Below are 21,675 nucleotides of genomic sequence, written 5' to 3' on the forward strand. Positions count from 1 at the left end.
ACAGGGGTGGGGGTACGACTGGAACGTACTGGGTACACGGTGGTACGACACGTACAGGGGTGGGGGTACGACTGGAACGTACTGGGGTGTGGGTACACGGTGGTACGACACATACAGGGGTGGGGGTACGACTAGAACGTACTGGGGTGTGGGTACACGGTGGTACGACACGTAGAGGGGTGGGGGTACGACTGGAACGTACTGGGGTGGGGGTACACGGGGGTAGGACACGTACAGGGGTGGGGGTACGACTGGAACGTACTGGGGTGTGGGTACACGGTGGTACGACACGTACAGGGGTGGGGGTACGACTGGAACGTACTGGGGTGTGGGTACACGGTGGTACGACACGTACAGGGGTGGGGGTACGACTGGAACGTACTGGGGTGGGGGTACACGGGGGTAGGACACGTACAGGGGAGGGGGTAGGACTCGAACGTACTGGGTACACGGTGGTACGACACGTACAGGGGTGGGGGTAGGACTCGAACATACTGGGGTGGGGGTACACGGTGGGACGACACGTACAGGGGTGGGGGTACGACTGGAACGTACTGGGGTGGGGGTACACGGTGGTACGACACGTACAGGGGTGGGGGTACGACTGGAACGTACTGGGGTGGGGGTACACGGGGGTAGGACACGTACAGGGGTGGGGGTACGACTGGAACGTACTGGGGTGTGGGTACACGGGGGTAGGACACGTACAGGGGTGGGGGTACGACTGGAACGTACTGGGGTGTGGGTACACGGTGGTACGACACGTACAGGGGTGGGGGTACGACTGGAACGTACTGGGGTGTGGGTACACGGGGGTAGGACACGTACAGAGGTGGGGGTACGACTGGAACGTACTGGGGTGTGGGTACACGGTGGTACGACACGTACAGGGGTGGGGGTACGACTGGAACGTACTGGGGTGGGGGTACACAGGGGTAGGACACGTACAGGGGTGGGGGTAGGACTCGAACGTACTGGGTACACGGTGGTACGACACGTACAGGGGTGGGGGTAGGACTCGAACGTACTGGGGTGGGGGTACACGGTGGGACGACACGTACAGGGGTGGGGGTATGACTGGAACGTACTGGGGTGGGGGTACATGGTGGTACGACACGTACAGGGGTGGGGGTACGACTGGAACATACTGGGGTGGGGGTACACGGGGGTAGGACACGTACAGGGGTGGGGGTACGACTGGAACGTACTGGGGTGGGGGTACACGGGGGTAGGACACGTACAGGGGTGGGGGTAGGACTCGAACGTACTGGGGTGTACATGGACGGTGGTATGACACGTACAGGGGTGGGGGTAGGACTCGAACGTACTGGGGTGTACCTAGACGGGTGGGGGTGTACATACACGGGGGTACGTGTCGGACGTACGGGGGCTGGGGGGAGTGTTGGGCGCGTATGCGGGCACATGTCTCCATGGTTGCTATAGGAGTTCGGTGCGGACGGTGTTTTTTCCATACGGTTGTGACCTCGGACGCACGGGATGGATCGTGATTCCTCGGTCGGACTTGACGTTTCACGTTTGTACGGTAAATCGTCCGAGGACGTGTCGGACACATTTTCCGACCCGAGGACGTGTGGGGAATGATTCCCAATGCGGTTCGTATGGACTTTTTCCCATGCGAATCGTGATTGCCAGTTCGTACGGCACTTGTACGATTCGTACGGTAAAAAGACCGGATACGAGTCGCACGGGGTAATTTTTTACCGGATCGTGATCGGCACCATAGTGTTATCTGTACCTCTCTGCAGAGATACTATCAGAAACAGATATGAGTGATAGGTTATTCATGTTTGCAGGTCAGTAGTATACATCATTCTTCACAACACTTGAGTTAGACTACTTCATGGGGGCAGTGAGACCACTGTGGTTTCTTTTAAAACATCAGTGCCTTAGTAATCTTTAAGCCAAATCCATGAAACCCCCAAGCTAAAGTGGAAATGAAGTATTTAGAAGTGTCCATTATCTGCAATGGAGGCTTCCTGGTAGCAGGACAGACAAAGCATTGCAGGTTTCTTTTCTAACTGCTCTCATTACATGTCACAGTCGCAGAACATCACTAAGAGGCGAGTGCCTGCTAAGAGACAGAACATGGCCTTTAATGTTGACCATGCAGACTACAGATCTGTTTCCTGGCAGTCGCGGCATATTAATAGGGGCTCTCCTATAGAATTCGTTTCCTTAAATTTACTTCAATAGGCAACAATGAGCCCCAAGCTTCCATTTTGGGTATTTAGTGGAAGTTATAATTGAATGGCCCCCTCATACCTTTTGATCCCAAATGATGGAACACTAGCTACACTATAAATAACCAAGCCATGGTCATTCAGGCAGAAAAGTTATGTCATTTTAAGTTTATTTGTGAGCACGCATACGCATGAGCTGAGCGTCTTGGCATTTTAAAGTCAATCTTCATAACCTAAACTTAAAAATAGAAAAAACAAAAACAAACAAAAGGTCAATAAAGAAACTACTGTTTGAAAAGCCATGTTTTTCAGCAATTTTCTAAAAATTTTAAATTGAGATTCCAAACGCAAATATAAAGGTCTTCAATACCAAATTCTGGCAGCAGGGGCAATAAATGCTCTGTCATCATAGGAAGAAGGTCTAGATTTGGGTGTGGCTGTAAAAGATTCTCAGACCTCTGAAGGGCATATGCCACAAGACTGTAGAAGCTATCAGAGCAGGAGTGTCTTGGTAAGGAGCTTTATTCAAAATGCTAATAGACTTGAAAATGAGTTTAACGCAAAAGGGCACAATCATGTGACCTTAGGACGGGAATTAATGTGGTCATATTTCGAGGGGACTCCAACCAGGTGAGCTTCCGCATTTCGCACAGTTTAGCAGGATAGACTATACATACTGAGTTACATTATCCATACTTGATAAGGGTGTTGGCAACTGGTAAGTGAAAATGAATTGGCAACAAGGTTAGAATTTTTTCATAATCTTCAAGTGGGCAAACAGCTGCTGGTAACCTTGGTGGCTTGATGTTCAAGTGACCAAGAAGAGGCTGGAAAATTGTCAAGGTTACTTACACTGTTGGTCACGGTCCCATTATTAGAAGCTTGCTTTTGCGTCATTGTTAGAAATGGGATTTCTGGTTGGCTAGGGCTTGCGCCAAAGCCAGGCAGAAACCACCACTCTAGTCAGGGCTGGGGAGTTAAACGCCAAAGATAACCCCTGCTCACCCCCTTGGTAGCTTGGCACGAGCAGTCAGGCTTATCCCGGAGGCGATGTGTAAAGCGTTTGCGCGCGCACCCAGCGACAACACCCCAGGCCCATGACAAAAGAAACTCCACACAAGGTATTATATAAAAATAGCCTTTGTATTATACCAAAACACATTAGATAAAAACACACACTTCACAATGTGCCAACAGGCACGGGCAGAATTTACAAGGGATTATATGTACAGGGGACAGGGCCACATGGACCACTGTCAGGAATTAGCACTTTTAGAAATTAGCACTTAGAACATAGGATATAAAATTACTGTAGCTCAAAATTACACATGTAGCACATAACCAGTAACTACTGGTAACAGGTAAGTACCACTTACGCAACCCTAACCACCTTAGGAAAATGTCACGCAGGGAATCAGGACCTCGCTAGCACCACCTGTACTAGGAGAAAAACAACCACCTAAGTATCACAATACCTGTAGGGGATAAGCACATTACACATGACGCATAAACATATTCAGAGGTGTAAACACAAGGCACATGACGCATAAACACATTCAGAGGTGTAAACACAAGGCACATGACGCATAAACACATTCAGAGGCGCAGGTTTAGGAACAATAGCGCAAAACTCACATTAGCCACCACCTGTGGCAGTCCCTAGGCCAACTGGCCTTGTCGGAACTAAGACGCCCTGTGTCCCAGTTTCAGGGGCCTAAACGGCGCAGCTGCCCACAAAGTGCTGGGCAGCTGGGATCAATGGAGGGCCAACGCTGGAGCCTCACTGGGCTCAAGACACAAGAAGTGCCCCCGTTGGAGCCTCACAGGCTCTCTAAAACAACTAGGCCCCCAGAAGCTGGAGCCCCGCAGGCTCTACGCAAAGGGGCACCCACTGGAGCACAGGAGGTGCTCATAATCAAACCTGCCCCCACTGGAGCCTTGCTCGGGGGACTCTAAACAAATAATTTGCCCCGTCGTGGGAGCCTCGTGGGCTCGAACCACAATGCCTTTTTGGAGCCTTCAGGCTCTAGAACCAATATGTTGCCCCTCGCGTTGGAGCGGCCCGCTGCCTTCCGGGGCCGCTCGTAGCACCAGAGTGGTGCCCTCGTGGGGGGAATCCCTCGGGACTCTGTACAAGTGTGCCCCGTCGTGGGAGCGGACTGGCACTTCCAGCACGCGCACGGAGCCCCCCCAGCCCTGCTCAACTCACCGGGCTGTGGCTCGTGGGGCTCCCGCGTCGTCCCCGCTCTCCGCTCTCTCTTCAGGGACCGGCAGCACTCCGACCGGGCAGCAGCGACGCTGCTTGGACATCTCCGGTGGCGGCGGCGTTTCTCTACTCGGCGCGGGGCTTCACTCGATCCGGAAGTCCCGCCCACGGAATCCCTGCCTTCCGGGTCGCGCTGGGCAGCGGCCCGGAGGGAATCCTACGCGCTGCTCGGGCCGCGGCGGTGATTCCCCAGCCGTGAGAGGGGTAGGCTCCCTCGTAATCACCACCACTAAGTGGGGTGGGCACCCGCCGGCTAAACAAATAAGCGGGGTGGGCACCCGCCGGCTAAATAAACAAATAAGCGGGGTAGGCACCCGCCAACGAGCACACAATGCGGGTTGGACTCCCGCCTTAAAACCGGCAAAAGCGGGGGAATCCCTATGTCGGGGTTCCCTCGCAGCTTATCGTAGCGCCGCGCTACGGGCCAAAATGACGGCGCTCTTCAGGGAAAGCGCCTCTCAGTGCTGGGGCCACAAACAAAGCGCTCCTAGCGCTATAAGTGAAACAAGAGCGCTTCCAGGCGCTCTAGGGGAGAAATAGAGTCCAGCAAAGTTTTAGGGAGGTAGGCAGGGGGCCAGGCTGGGCCCAGAGCCAGCTCACTGGGCCTCCAGGCAGGGAGGTAGTCCAAGTGGCGGTCCTCTGGCCCAGCGACAGCAGCAGCCCCCTCAGGTAGGATCCTGGAAGGGAACAACCTCAGTGGGGACACAGCCCCATTTTTATACACCTTCCCCCTTTGTTTCAAGGTGCAGGGAAGGGGCGAACCAGTTACAACTGGTTCCTGAGCACTTTGTTTTGCTCAGCCCCTCTCCCTATTCAGAGAGCAGGCCAGGGTCATCAGTCGCACCACAGGGGGCGGAGCCAGCATTGTGTGGGGAAAGCCCAGCCCTATTCAGGTCCTAGGTGTACTCCTCCCACCCATCTAGCTGCTGATCTCCCTATTCACCACTGGGCGACTCCTCCTGACAGGGGATTCCCTAGCCCGTCACATGACCTAAGTCAGCCAATCACGCGACAGGCAGTCTCTACACATTTATGCCAGCATCCAGAAGTGGCACTTCCATACTAGCTACATGCACGCCGCACACATCATCGCGCAGCATTTCATCACACAAATCTGTACATACCAGACTCGACCCTGCACACCCCACGCATCAGGAACTACCAGGGATACATACATTCCCCATGCATTCCTATGGGAGGACAGGCCTATCTCACCACATGCACTCAGAGTGCGCACACACTTTATTCTGGGACACAGGGAAAGTGCACAGAAACCAAAAATCACTATCACCAAGTCACCAATAAAAGCAAAAAGTTTAGGGGTGAACCTGCCAGAAGGGCTAAGTCCAACAGTCATGCTTTTGCAGAGGGGAGTAAGGCTTTAGTGTTTGAACTATTTAATTTTAGAAAACAGATCGCTATCGACCAGCGGAGTATTCTTCAAATAACAGTTAATCATTTTGAATTGACTTTCACAGAAGGAAGTATTGTTTGCAGAACAAGAAATAGGATTTGCTTATCGTCCATGTACATGTACAATTGTGGCTCCTCTTGGTGCAGTAGGTTTGCTAGGGACATTTACAAGTGAAAAGCAGCAGGAAGAGAGTAAAACCATGTGGCATGCACACTGCAAGGGTCTGTGCCTTGAAGAGAAAAGGACAAGAGACAAGAGATACAGAGCATACTCTCTGCCTTGAAAGACTGAATTCATTTTAGCACAATGTCTGAGAATCTCATCTCTTCAAGGGTAGTAGTGAGAATAGTGCAGGCGATGCCGTTGAATGATGATAAAAGGTGTAAAAGAAGCAATGCTACCTTCGTCCACCAGTCTTCGCAAATTCTCTAGTACTAGAGTAAAACTGACTCTGTGTTGTGATTAGATTTGGATCCTGCTTTGAACATGCCAACCAGCCAGTTGCTTTCACAGAAATTCTGCACTTGGCATAATACATATATGTCTAGTATTTTGCTCAAATATGAGAGCAAGACATTGGCTGAAAGTTGCTAGAATTAACAAAGAAGGGAAAAAGGATGCCCTTGCAGAACACATCAAGGCAAGCACCACCCACACCAAGGAACTCGTCACCATTGTCAGAGAGTTCTCCTGCCCAAAAGTCACCGAGTACATGATTCCTCCTTCACATGAACTCTGCAATGCTCTATCAAATCACTTCTACAACAAGATATCCACCTTCTACAGGAACTTTGTGCCCCAAATCACCGATCGCCTCAGCCTCCTCCTTCTAACGGAAACCTCACCCGACCAACATCTCACTGCATGGGAATAGCTAACCGCACCGGACTCCACAGCCATCATAAAATCAATCCCCACAGGAGCACCCACTGATCCCTGCCCCCACTTCCTCTTCAACCTAGGAAGTAACGAGATCAGTCACCAACTTACCACCATCCTCAATGCATCCATCGCCACAGCCACCTTTCCTGATGCATGGAAACACTCAGAAGTCAGACCCCTCCTCAAGAAACCCTTCTCTAAACCTCAGCGAACTCCAGAACTACTGCCCCGTCTCGCTGCTCCCTTTTACTGCCAAAGTCCTAGAGAAGGCCATCAACTGACAGCTCATCGAACACCTGGAGAGAAACAACCTGCTTGATGCATCTCAATCCGGTTTCCACAGAAACTACATATAGCACTGAGACCTCCCTAATCGCCACTACGGACGACAACCGCACTCTGCTTGACAAAGGAGAATCGGCAGCCTTGATCCTCCTCAACCATTCCACAGCTTTCAACACCGTATTCCATTGCACACTCATCAAGAAACTGCACCGGATTGGGATCAAGAGAGACAAACACAGATGGATTGCTTCATTCCTCATAGAACGGCCTCAGAATGGATGAAATCTCTGATTTTAGATTTTTTGTCCTCCAAAATAGAGGACGAATCATCAGATAATTACCTTTCGAGAGATGAACAACAGAGTACATGGATTGGGGTGACCAGATGAAATGAAAAAAGTAAAGGTTTTAGCAAGTGGGATTATTTGGTTACATAATGCGATCTATGTCACACAATTACGTTTTCAGCCTGGTAAATAGCTCACCCTTAGATTCGTAGCTTTCACTTCAAGTGAAAATCAACTTCACTGGGGCTGTTGCTTCCTACTCGAGAAGGGCATTCGTTGATTTAGCATGGTGGTGATATTGCTATTCTTGCGGTTTAAAAGGGAGGTGAGAGCATTACCAATACTGAAGTATCTGTCAATGTCTAATTTCTTTTTATTTTTTAACCAATTAGAGATGAGTTAAAAGCTTTTCCAGTTGCATACAGTACAATAAAATAAAACTCATCTATTGGCTTTGAGCGCTAATATTTTAATGATAAAAGGAATGCTAGCGTGGTTGACTCAAATAAACTGGAGAGGGTATTCCACAACAATATGCTTTAAAGGAGACAAAATAGGGTATAAAAAATGGTCTCCTTTATGGGTAGTTTTAAAAAAAAAAAATTATTGAGCAGAGCAAATAAGACATAGCAAGAACGATCAATAACAGGGAGTTTAAATTACATTCTCCGATCAAAACCTGTACGTGTGCCTAAAACCAACATGGAATAAATACAAGGAAAAAGAGAAAAACCATATTACCACAATAATCTGGCTACTTCCTTAATTTTAAAAAGTGCTTTAGTCAATATCCCGACTATTTACAAATGTGCAGATCTAACATACTAAAGTGCTAAAGTTCTATAATACCCGGAAAGACCCGGGGTAAGTTGTCTTTCACCCGACATAGGACCAGCGCAGATAAAGTACAGTACAGCAGAAAATATTGCAACAATACTCTGGCAGTATCCATAATTTTCAGACGTGCTTTGGTCAAAACAAAAAGACTTTTTACACATGTGCAAATCTAGCATATTAAAGTTCTAGAATGCTATAATACACAAACCGACCAAAAACAGACTATCTTTTCACCAAACAAGATACATCCACAGGATAAGCCAATATTCAAATACGTGTTCTATTTTATTATTTATTTTTATTTATTTATTTATTTTAAATCCTGCTATAAGACTTTGTTATTTGTTTCCACCATAGTTTCAAGGTTCACTAAATATTTCAATACAGCAGTGAACTTTCTTGTAGCGCCTACCCTCCTAGTGTATGTTTCTTCGAACGTCATAGTTCGTTTAATCTTATTTAACCATTTTGAATATGAAGGTACTTCCACCGACCACCAGTTCTGGAGAATTAAAGAGCGAGCAACGAGGGAGTAAATTGCTATAAAAGAAACCTCTGCTTTTGCCAGGTTTTCCCTAACACTAGGAATGCTAAAAAGGGCTACCACGGCCTCTGGATCTAGCCTCTTCTGGATTTCCTGACTTATGGCCGAAAAAATCTTAAGCCAGAATGGCTCAAGTTTTGGACATGTTAAGAATATTTGTAACCAAGCCCCTTCCCCTTCTGTCAAGCAGCGGAAGCATCTTTTCTACACTTCACGATATTTTTTGTTTTGTATTTTAGGAGTATAGTATGCCATCCATCGAGACAAGAAGGCCATTCTTTTAAAATTGGCAGCTCTTAATGCCTTACTCCCTAACTGTGATATAGACTGCCACTCCTGACTTGACAGAGTGCAATTGGTTTCCCGGGTTTCTTTTTCTAGAAATTTCCCAACCAGAGGAGATTCATTTTCATTGCACAGCTGAGAGTACCAATTACCCACCCCTCTTAGTTTGGCTCGAAATAGAGTGGTCACCAACTTAGTTGGGGCGCCTCTAGACGAAAGATTATATCTGTTTAAAAAATGTATAATCTGTAAATATTCCAAAAAGCCTGGCTTGTTCCGTTCCCCGCATCTATTCTGAACCTCTTGCCAGGTGATTACTTTATCCTGCATAAAAAAGCACCCCAGCTCTTCTAAACCACAATCCTTTTCAATGTTTATGTGACGCCATTGGCCAATCTAGTTAGAGACTTTGGTTTTTCTATTGTGTCCTATGCCGACGACACGCAAATCATAGTTTCAATCTCTTCTGTTAGTGAGGTGCCGTCTGCAAGCTTTCATAGTTGTCTTGGTTGCATCATACAATGGATGCATACCAACTATTTGAAACTAAACACACAGAAGACCGTAGTCATGGAGTTTGGAAATGGCCCTCCGATTTGGAATACAGACTGGTGGGCAACGGAGGCAGGAGAGTGTCCGTCACCAGTGGACAAGATGAGAAATCTGGGTGTGCTTTGGGACACAGTTTAATTTCCCCACTCAGATTAACCAAGCCACCTCGGCATGTTATTTTACATCAAAAATCCTACGGAAGATTCTACCATGTCTCCCAATTGAGCTGAGGAAAACTGTTGTGGTTGCTCTTGTACTATCTCGCAACGACTATTGCAATGCTCTCTATTTAGGGATTGATAAGCAACAACTTCAGAATGCTGCTGCCTGGACATTACTTAACATCCCTAAATTCAATCATATTTCTGGGACCTTTAGGAGCCTTCACTGGCTCCCTGTTAAACAGCGTGTCCAATTTAAGGCTCTCTGCCTGGTCCACAAAACTCTGTATGTTGAGGGTCCTATGGCATACCGCAAGTTCTTCCAATGGTACTGTCCAATGACGCTTATTAAGATCTGCTAATCAATCCTTGGTTAAAATGGAGGAAAGCCAGATGGGGTGGCAGATGCATCTCATATTTGGCCCCTAAACTTTGGAATAAGTTGCCGTTGGATATTAGATCTAAACCTACGCTTTCCAAATTCAGTGTCCTTTCAAAAACTTGGCTTTTTCCAGTTTAGTACAGGAGCTTGTACCTATGGACTCCCCTGTTCTCCTATGTTTCTCCAGCGCCAAGATGCCTCGGCAATCGAGCGCTATATCAATCAATCAATCAATCATAGCATTGTAAAGCGCACTACATACCCGTGAGGGTCTCAAGGCGCTAGTGGGTGGGGATGCTGCTACTGTTCGAAGAGCCAGGTCCTGAGGAGTCTCCTGAAGGTTAGGAGGTCTTCGGTCTGCCGTAGGTGGATGGGGAGGGTGTTCCACGTCTTGGCGGCGAGGTGGGAGAATGATATTCCGCCTGCGGACACTCTTCGGAAGCGGGGGACGGTGGCGAGTGCGTGGTCTGCGGAGCGGAGCTGGCGGGCGGGGGTGTAGAGGCCGAGTCGGCTGTTGAGGTACACTGGTCCGGTGTCGTGGAGTGCTTTGTGTGCGTGGGTGAGGGGCTTGAAGGTTATCCTCTTGTTGATGGGGAGCCAGTGCAGGTCTTTCAGGTGGGGTGTGATGTGGCTGTGGTGGGGGATGTCGAGGATCAGGCGTGCGGAGGCGTTTCTGTATGCGTTGGAGTAATTTCAGGAGTTTTGCCGGGGCTCCTGCGTAAAGTACTTTGCCGTAGTCCAGTCTGCTGCTGACGAGGGCCTGGGTGACCGTCCTTCTAGTTTCGGTGGGGATCCACTTGAATATCCTGCAAAGCATGCGAAGAGTATTGAAGCAGGAGGAGACAGCGTTGACCTGCTTTGTCATGGAGAATGCGGAGTCGAGGATGACCCCCAGGTTTCGTGCGTGGTTGATGGGTGTAGGGGGTGTTCCTAGTGCCGTCGGCCACCAGGAGTCATCCCAGGCCGAGGGGGTGGAACCGAGGATGAGGACCTCCGCCTTGTCCGAATTCAGCTTCAGACGGCTGTTCCTCATCCAGTCGGCGATAGCCTTCATTCCTTCGTGGAGGTTGGTTTTGGCGGTGTGGGGGTCCTTGGTGAGCGAGAGGATCAGCTGGGTGTCATCGGCGTAGGAGATAATGTTGAGGTCGTGCTGTCGGGCGACGTGGGCGAGTGGTGCCATGTAGACATTGAACGGCGTTGGGCTGAGGGATGAGCCTTGGGGTACGCCGCAGATGCTCTCAGTGGCTTCGGGGCGGAAGGGGGGAGGCATACGCTCTGGGTTCTCCTGGAGAGGAAGGAGGTGGTCCAGTCCAGGGCCTTCTCTTGGATTCCGGCGTCGTGGAGGCGTGCTCTTAGTGTGCGGTGGCAGACTGTGTCGAACGCGGCTGACAGGTCCAGGAGGATGAGGGCCGCAGTTTCTCTGTTGTCAAGCAGGATCCTGATGTCGTCAGTGGTGGCGATGAGGGCAGTTTCGGTGCTGTGGTTGCTGCTGAACCCGGACTGGGACTGATCCAGGATGTTGTTCTCTTCGAGGAAGCTGGTCAGTGGTTTGTTGACAGCCTTTTCGATGACCTTCGCCGTGAACGGGAGCAGGGAGATGGGCCGGAAGTTCTTGAGGTCCTTGGGGTCTGCCTTGGGTTTCTTTAGTAAGGCGTTGATCTCTGCGTGCTTCCAGCTCTCCGGGAAGGTCGCTGTCTCGAAGGAGATGTTGATGGTTTTCCGGAGGTGGGGTGCGATGATGCTGCTGGCTTTGTTGAAGATGTGGTGTGGGCAGGTGTCTTCCAGGGATCCGGAGTGGACGGTGTTCATGATCTTGATGGTGTCGTCATTGTTGATGTTGGTCCAGGCGAACAGGTGGTTGGTGTGGGTGGTGGTCGTGGGAGTGAGGGTGTTGGTGGTTGCCGGGGTGGTGACGGCATTGAAGCTGTCGTGGATGTCTGCGATCTTGCGATGGAATAAGGTGGCCAGCGAGTCGCACAGGTCTTGTGACGGTGGGATGTCGTTGGTGTTGGAGCTGGGGCTGGAGAGTTCCTTCACAATGCTGAAGAGCTCTTTGCTGTTGTGTGAGTTGTTCTCTATGCGGTCTCTGAAGGCAGTCCTTTTGGCGAATCTGATGAGTTGGTGGCGTTCTTGTGGGCTGAGTAGCTTTCCGGTATTCTTTTGCGGGTCCAGTTTTTTTCTACTTTTCGGCAGGTTCGCTTGGAGGCCTGGAGGTCTTCAGTGAACCAGCTGGCTCTCATGTTGGTGTGGGTGTTGGGGGGCTTCTTGAGCGGGGCGAGGATGTTGGCGCAGTCGTTGATCCATTGTCTGAGGCTGCGGGCTGCGGCGTCGGGATCGGTCGGGTCCGCGGGTGGGCTCTTGGCGAGAGTGGCGGTTAGCTGGTCCTCGGTGATCTTGCCCCAGCTGCGACGAGGCATCTGCTGGGTGTGGTGGTGTGTGGTGGGTTTCTGGAAGGTGAAGTGGATGCATTGGCGGTCGGTCCAGTGGAGTTCGGTGGTGCGGTCGAAGAAGATGTGAGTGTTCGCTGAGAAGATGGGGTCAAGCGTGTGGCCGGCGGAGTTAGTGGGTGTTGTGATGAGTTGTCTGAGTCCGAGGTTGCCGAGGTTGTCGATCAGGGTGGAGGAGTTGGTGTTGTTGTTGTTCTCGAGGTGGAAGTTCAGGTCCCCGAGGAGGATGTAGTCCGTGGAGGCGAGGGCATGTGTGCTGATGAAGTCGGTGATGGAGTCGCTGAACTGCGGTCGTGTCCGGGGGGTCTGTAGATGAGGGTGCCTCTGAGGGTGGTGTTGGGGTCGGTGTGGTTCTGGAAGTGCAGGTGTTCGGCGGTGTTGAGGGTGTCGTCGGCATGTGTCGAGATTTTGAGAGTGTTCCTGTGGACAATGGCAATTCCTCCTCCTATTCCTCCTCCTATTCTGTGGTCGTTCGCCATCCCCGGTATCGGTGCTCTAATTTCCCAGTTGTCGCGGATTTGTATAGCCAGGGGTTCAATAAAGAAGGTGAACACAATGGGGGACAGCGGACACCCTTGTCTGGTCCCGCGATTGATATTTACAATCCCTCGGTTTGCATTTATCACCACCTGGGCCTGGGCCCCCTGGTAAATATTCCTAAGCATTTCTATGACCTGGAAAGGGACACCAAACTTGCCTAGACCATAAAAAAAGTGCGTCCCAATTAACCAGGTCAAACGCCTTTTCGGCGTCCACCATCATAATGAGCGCTGGAATATAGTTACTGTTAAAAAATTCAAGAGCCTGAATTAAAAACCCGGTATTAGAGGACATCGACCTTCCGGCGACAACCCCAGACTGATCTCCCTGAATCACTTCCTGTGCTAAGTGAGTGAAACGTTGGGCCCAAATTTTCATTAGAATTTTGTAGTCAGCATTTAAAAGGCTAATCGGTCTATTGGAATTGACATCCTTGGAACTTTTACCCTTTTTCACAAAGCTTACAATTATAGCCTCTTTGGAGCTTGGGGGGACGGCACCACTTGTCTTAATATGATTAAATAGCTTTGTCAAGAAGGGGAACAATTCCTTAGCAAATGACTTATAAAATTCTATAGGCAGCCCATCATTTCCACAGGCTTTCGCTCCCGCAATGGAATTCAGAGTTGCCAAAGTTTCCGCGCCTGATATATTGAGTTGAATCTGTTCCACAAGGAAATTAGATAAACTCGGAAGATCTACACTCTCAAAATTTTCCTGAATTGAGTCCTGCCTCACAGCATATTTGGTGGCATAGAGCTGTTGATAATGCTCCATGAAAACGTGGGCAATTCTATCCCTATCCGTTACCGCAGCTCTGGTTTTGGGATCTATGACCTCGGTAATTAAGGCTGCTACCTGTCTAGTCTTAGTTAACCCGGCTAACAAATTACCAACCATTTGGCTTTCCTCATACACACATTGTTGGAATGTCCGGGAGCTATTTATCTCTTCAATTAGAAAAAATTCCCTAAGCGCCTGTTTACCCCTTTCAAGCTGACTCCCTGCTACTCTGTCTCCCTGCGGAGGGGCATTTCTCTGATTCAAGGCACTGTCGACAGCCTGCTGGAGTTTGGCAATTTTGGAGCGATGTATCTTAGACTGAGCGGCCGAAAAGGCAATCATTTGCCCATGTACAGCCACCTTGCACCCCCCCAAACTGAAAATGGTTTTACCGTTCCTTCATTGATCTTAAAATAATCCATTATCCACTCCCCTAAATCAGTTGCCCATTGAAGATCCAGGAGGAGGAGACGATCCATCTGCCACCTGGATCTCGTCCTCTTTCCCTCTTCAATTTCCAGATCTAGTTTTACAGAGGAGTGGTTGGAGAATGAATTAGCCCCAATACTCTGCATCTACATAATTCAAAGACCGAGATGTTAAAAGAAAGTCGATGTGAGAAGCTCTTTGAAATTGACGGGAGTAGCATGTATATTCATGTTTTGTCTGGTTGACTTTACGCCAAGGATCTTTCAACTGATATTCCTGTTTTAGGGCATCTAGGATTTTTTTAGTCTTTGGCTTCAATTGCTTCTTATTTTTGTTGAAATTGTCTTTTCTCAGGTCTTGGATAAAATTGAAGTCCCCTCCTACAATAATCTGCCCAGGCGCCCCCTAAATTGCTTGCTAACCTTCGTTAAAGTTGAGGGATCGTCTATAACTGGGCCATAGTAATTCAGAAAATGTAATATCATCCCGTTTAATTTAACCACGAGCCATAGCCATCTTCCATGAGGGTCTCTCTGGACTTGGACAAGCTCCCATGTCATACTTCTACAGAAGTAAATACCTACTCCTCTCTTAGCCAGCCCAGCAGATGCAAAAAAGGCATTTGAAAAAACTCTGGGGAGACAAAGCTTAGGCGAGTTTGTTTTGAGGTGGGTCTCTTAAAGAAATAAAACTTGCGGCGTAAAAGAGGCCAACCACCTTATGAGCCCTCAATATTTTTGTTTGTTTAACATCCCGTTAACATTTAGCGACATAATACAACATTTACTAGCCATTTCTAAAATTTAAATTGCGAAAAAAATCCTTTAAACTCAAAACCTTGTTTTCCTTGCCCCACTTGTTACTGCTCCTTTTACTGCTATACACCCCACCATTGCCACCAACCCCCCCAAGCCCCCCCCCCCAGAAATGTGGAAACCCCCCCGGGTAGTTTTATTACTAAGCATTTCCAAGTTGAAGACTTCAAGGCCATTCAGAAATTTACAGTCAGGGGATAAAGGGGCTTTCAACCAGAGATTTGCCCTAGTGCTTGGGTTAAAGTTGGAAGCTGGGAGGTGGAGAAGTTGGATCGCAGTTATATTACAATGAAATATATACTCTAGTGTTATGATTTCTACCCAAAAAAAAACAAAATGTCAAAATTGTTTATTGATTGGGAGAGGAGCAGTGGGATCTCCAAGATGGACAATGACTGCTTCCTTGCCCCCTACTTGATTTTCTCTGTCAGTGTGAAATAATTTGTATTCTGTTGGAACTAGTTCTCCTTGGATTGGCTACATTTCTGCCTAGCAAAGTTGCTGTAATACACAGAAAATCCAAAGCTTGCTTGGTACATAGAATGGCAAATTCCAGCCTGTGTTTGACTGCTGATCTTATGTTACATAACATAGCTTTGATCTTGATATTCCAGTCGTTCTGCCTGCATGAGATGGAGAAAACTGTGTGTTGATCTCATGGTAGAGATTCAGTTCATGAAGAGTAAAGATGACATCTGCAGAGGGTGGAAATCATGATAGCAGGAATTTAGATGAATAAGATTTGTATATATGCATACCTTGCTTTGTGGCATAAGACGATTCTTGAGGATGTCGTGGGTTATCATTTCTGACTGACGGTCGCCCTTCGTATGTGTTTGGTAACAGCCGGGCTTGTCTTAGGTGTGCGTTCAGTGAGTCCCTAGTGTAGATATGTTAAGAACCTGCCAGTTCCATCCACATAATGCACATAGCAAGACTAGACTGCTAAACGTAGCACATAGTGGCAGCAAATGGCACTACAGAAACTTAGCCAAAATGGTTGGAAAAAAAGCTAGGTGTCTCTGAGAGATATCTCTCAGGCTCTATGCTTGCCCAGAATCATACAAGAGCAAGCAATGCTACCTCCAAACATTCTCTGTATGCCTGTAAAGAAATTACAGGCATCTTGGGCCTCTACAACTTACCTCTCCTAGCACTAGTTCATCAACCGTAAATGTGAAAATAGGAGAAAGTGCCCGCCACTTTTTGCCCCAGTGCTGATGATTATCACTCTGGAAGTGCACTGGAGCCTGCTAGGCAGGTTCCAGGGCCAGTGCTCTATCCCTAAATATGATATATTTGAATTGGCAACCCCAATTGGCAAGGACTTTCAGTGCCTTATAAGCCTGGTAAGTGGTACCATTTATTTTTTTAATTACTAATTGTACCCAGGGCATGGGAGTTAAAGGGATCTCGAGGGCCTTCCGCACTGATTGTGCCACCCTGAGTGACCCAAGAAAACAGAAGACAGCTGTCTTGCCATTCCAGTCTGCATGAGCAGTGCAAACTGCTCAAACTTGACTTTGCCCTCAGCATGAGTGACAAGGTCACAGCACTATTTTGAATATATGTTGGTCACCACAAAGATAGGCCTCCAGAGCCCAGGAGGCAGGGTGCATTATATTAAAGGCATGGATATATAAGTGCAAGCCTATATGTCCCTATATGAGCCTTTTTACATTAAGGGCTGCTATAAGTGTTCATGGGGGCATAGGAAAATATGGACCGGAGCCCGGGCTCCCAATGTTGCCAGCTGCATCATGGTCCCACTGAAAAATGTCATGTTTGGCATAAAACAACTTGTCGTATCACATCTGACTTCCTCGCAGAGTCAGATTTAATGTGGTATATACCCAAGTGGCTACATTAGAGGTTGCCCACTTGGTTGCCCCAGCCTTACCTGTGCCCTGGCTGACAGCCTGCAGGTGGCAAGACAGGAATTGGACCCGCTAACAGAAGGTATGATCACTTCCAGGAGTCAGAAACAAAGACCTGCCGAGGAAGGAGGTGGCACCTCCCTCCCTGACAGCATGGCTAGTGAAGTGGCAAATCAAGGCGGTGAGCTTCAAAGATTTCATCGTCTCTGATATGCATCCAGGCTGACTTTCAAGGGAGGAAACAGTCAACCTCCTACCCCCAGGTACATTTGCTACCAGGAAGGTGGGAAGATTGTATAGTCAGGAGGCTATTCCCCAGAAGGCTAGCCACATGCCTAGTGTGTGCTACCTGGTCTGTAAAGCCGTGGAAGATTGCCGCCATGTTTAAAAGTGGCAGAATAGAGGATTCCGGGTAGCAAAGGTGGCACACACCCCCAGATGTCGTTACCTCAGGGGCGGATTAGTTGCTGGGGCTTGTAGCCCATTGGACCCACACCCCTGACACCACTAAATCTAGGATTTAATGGGTACCCCTGGCACCAGAATCTAAGATCTGATTCGACTTGCAACCAAGAACAAAGAAGAGACCTGAGTATGCGACTTCAGCACCTGCACAAAGCAAAGGCAGTATCTTCGGCATCTGTGGCAACAACCCTGCAACTGAATGACTGCGACTCCTTCCATGCCAGAGACCTGTTCCCCAAGAGAGAGGAACCCCTCTGAGAGCCCAAGGCAACTCCAGAACTCCCTTGGACTAGAGGCACTAGTCCCCTGCAGCCTGCAGGTAAAACACGCTCCCAGAACCAAAGAATCACTGGCTACTAGGCCTGCCGAGGGGTTGCCCTAGAGTAAATGGTATAGTGCATTGTGGGAAATGCAGTCCTGACCTTCAGCATCTTTCAGGTGGCTACAGTTTTCCACCGGACTCCAGAACATCGAAGTAACTTCAAGCTGAGTTTGCCACAGCCAAGCCTTGTTGGTGACCGGTCTGGCTACCACTTCCATTGTTCGATGACTGCCTAAAGAAAACACTGCAGCATCTTCAACCCTCTGCCTCAGTTACCCCGTTATTGAGTTTCTGCAAAACCAGCTTCCCCGCGGCTCACGCTTCAGCACCAGGGAAAGCCAGGGCAACTCTACACCCAGGCCCTACAAACAAGGTAAAATTCAACTGACTATCGTGGCCTGGTCCTGAGACCCACATCACCTTAATCAAAGTGGGTTCCACTCAACTCAACTTGCAAGTGATTGATTGTCTCTAGTGCTTTTTTCCATTGACCACAGCGATAAAGTTTTGCAGTAGTGAAATGCCCTTATTTAGTTTTGCTTTAAAAATGAATTTCTTTCGAGTCCTGTAATTATCTATCGTCCAGGTTGGTACTCTGAAATGCTTAACATATGTTCCTCTAGTAAAGCCTTACTGCTTTGTGACACATTACCAGCACCGATTTATTAGTGTGAGTCCAAAGGACCTATTTTGGGGAATTGTGAGAGTATTGCATAGTGAAGCCTAACCAGCCTCACTGATAAACACTCCACTTGTTTACATACTCCACTATCCTACAGTGACCGAGTTTGCAATTGTGAGTACTGCCATAAACTGGTCTCCATCTAAGCCATGAGAGGGGTCTCATAGGTTTTACCACCAAATAATTAGTTTATTCTTTTTTTCTGAAATGTGCCCATTGGTCACCACCCGCACCATCATGACTTTTGCTTCTTACAAATTAGAATTTAGAAAAATGGCTTAAGTAAAGGAGAACTGCTGACTAAGCACAGTCCACTGACAGAATAACAACATTGGCGAAGGTTACAAACTATGCATCAAGTACTCAATGAGATACTCACTGTATGCTTGGGGAAAACGGGTACATTGAAAAAAGGCATGCTGTATTTTCCTTTATAAGTATCAGACACCAGATCAAGAGAATTTACTGCAGGGCTGAAGTGAGAATATTGTACATCTTTCCGATGTACACAAAACATTGCACAATCTCAAGTTGATCAATGTCTATTTGAGAAAAGGAATCTGCAGGACCTCGTTTATTTTAAGATGCGAGGCTCTTTCCCTCAAGTGTCAACAATCAGTGACTCCGGGCTGAGTTGGTAGCTTGTATTGTAAGTGATAGGGTCGCTTTCACCAGCGACAAGGAAACGAATTACCAGTAGACAGTGTTGTGAAAGATAAGATCATTGAAACAATGTAGAGAGGAGGGTCTTTCCCACCATACCGTTTATGATCAGCAGCCACTTGAGACCATCGGGTTGAAAACAGTGGTTTCCTGAAAAATACTGTGACATTTATAGAAACAAAACAACTTCTAATGCCTTTTTGCTTCAAACAGATCAGCCAAATCCTGATGCAAGCTGGCAGTACAGTGGCATTCAAAGTGCCAGCCTTCACCACATGACAGCATCCTTCTACATTATTTGTTTATGCACATTAAAATGATTTTAAGTTGAAACTAGTCTTTCTTTTGGACAGCACTCTCCTGCACATGGTAATTGTGAGCACTACTGTGCTTGAGGATACCTATAAAACACTGAGGGCCATATTACATAGATCACGTGTTTCCTTTTTTATTTTTTTATTTTTTTATTTTATGCCGTCAAGTACATCTTTAAACAGACATGCAAATAATGAAATAGAAAAATTATACATCAATCTTATAACAGTCAGAATTAATAAAATCAGACATACATAGGAACCGAAGAGAAAATATAGCATAGAGGAACCATGGAAGGACTTGGCCATTTCAATTTCAAATCTTCTCTTATCCCCTTTACCCTATTCCTGTTCTCTCCTCCAACCTCCCATGACTTCTTTTTAACCAGTTAGTTACTGGGGCCCAGATCTTATCCCCTTTTTTCCTAGCACGATGGCCCTTGTTTTTATATAGAGCCATTTCTATATTGTATATATTCAGTAAACGATAAAGCCAGTGTGCATATACCGGTGGTTCCATGTCTTACCAAGCCGTGGCTATTAGTAGCCTAGCGACTGCTATTGAAGCAAAGACAAAATCCCGATGTATCGATAATAGTCTAATTCTACTATCATATCCCAAAAGCATCAGTGAAGCACTTATTTCGATTGTACAATTGATCGATTCATACCAGAAAGTTTCTATACCCTTTTTCAAAGGTATCAAAGTTTTACATGCATAAAACATATGAGTGATATCCGCTGGGCTAAGATGACATCTAGGGCACTGGTCATTATCTCGTTTACCCCATCCGTAAAGTTTTACTGGGGTGTAATATAAATTAAAGAGGGTTTTATAGTGTTGGGCCTGAAGGTTAGCGGCCAAAAAGATATTCTCACTCAGCTTTAATGACATGTCTAAATCTATATCATCATCCCCTAGTTTAGATGCCCACTTTGTCTCAGTTTTCTCCAGATCATCGGGTATTGTTTCCATTAGTATTTTATAGAGCACCCCAATCCTCTCTTTTCCCCGATATATCTTTTCCATTAACGGTATTACTCTGAGACTCTCCTGTTTCCTGGCTTGATTCTTAATACATCCCCTTATTTGAATATATTTAAGATATGATCTATTATTAATCTTAAATTTCTGAGCCAATTCTTGAAACGGTAATATATCTAACTTATCATTAAGTAGGTCACCAACTCTCTGAATACCTACCTGTACCCACTCTCTAGCCATATTATCCAAGAGTTCAAGTGGAAATATCGTAGTTCCCCACAATGGAGTATATCTATTACATTTTGAAATGTTCATAATTTTACTTATTTTGCTCCATACCGTTCTGGCAGCTTTCAAGCATTTGGAATGTTTTAAAAAAATAATATTTAGGTTCTAGTTGTCTGAGGAAGAGCCCTGCTGCTTCTTTCCCCACTATAAGTTGATATATGGAGGGTAAATCGTCCTCGCCCACACAACTATCTGTACCCAACAGAACACCCATTTCTTGCAGGAAGGCTGACAGATAATAATAATATAAATTTGGAGCAGCCCACCCCCCTCTCTCTCGTGGGAGAGTCATTGTCCGCATAGCCCGTCTTGTTATTTGGTAGTTCCAAATAAAATTGGAAAACATTGAATTCATTTTCTGAAATGTACTAGCTGATAGTTCTAGGGGAATTGCTCAAAATAAATACAAAATTTTAGGGAAGATCTTCATTTTTAACACATTGACTCTACCCACTATAGTTAAGTGTAGTTTATCCAATCTTGGAAGCTCAGAGGATATATCCTCTAATATCGGGTCAATATTGTATGCCCATAGTGTATCCATATCCGGCCCAATCTTTACCCCAAGGTAGGTTGCGATCTCTATCTGCCGGTGATCTTGTAAGCTTACCGATCTAGTGGAGATTATCTGCGTCTTCCCTTTATTCAGACAGTAGCCTGATCTTGTCACCGTCCAATAGTCCTCGGGGTCGCACGATGCTGTAAGGGGTCCACCTCCAGATAGCCCCTTGGTCTGATATAAATATGACAGACACAGAAGGGCGATCAGGCGAGGGAAGGAAAGGATGGGAACTGCGGGGAGGGAGACCTGAAAGAGAAATAAACAGTATGCTATGGTTAGAACAGCCCTAAAACCCTGGGCACATTGCTATCCCCAGCTACCCTGCAGTACCTGTAAAGGAAATAACGGCTTGGGAGACGTGGATCCCCTTGAAGCTGATGCTCGGGAGTCCTACAGAGAAGGCAGGG

This window comes from Triturus cristatus, chromosome 1_2 (genome assembly GCF_964204655.1).
Source record: "Triturus cristatus chromosome 1_2, aTriCri1.1, whole genome shotgun sequence".
Classification (NCBI taxonomy): Eukaryota; Metazoa; Chordata; class Amphibia; order Caudata; family Salamandridae; genus Triturus; species Triturus cristatus.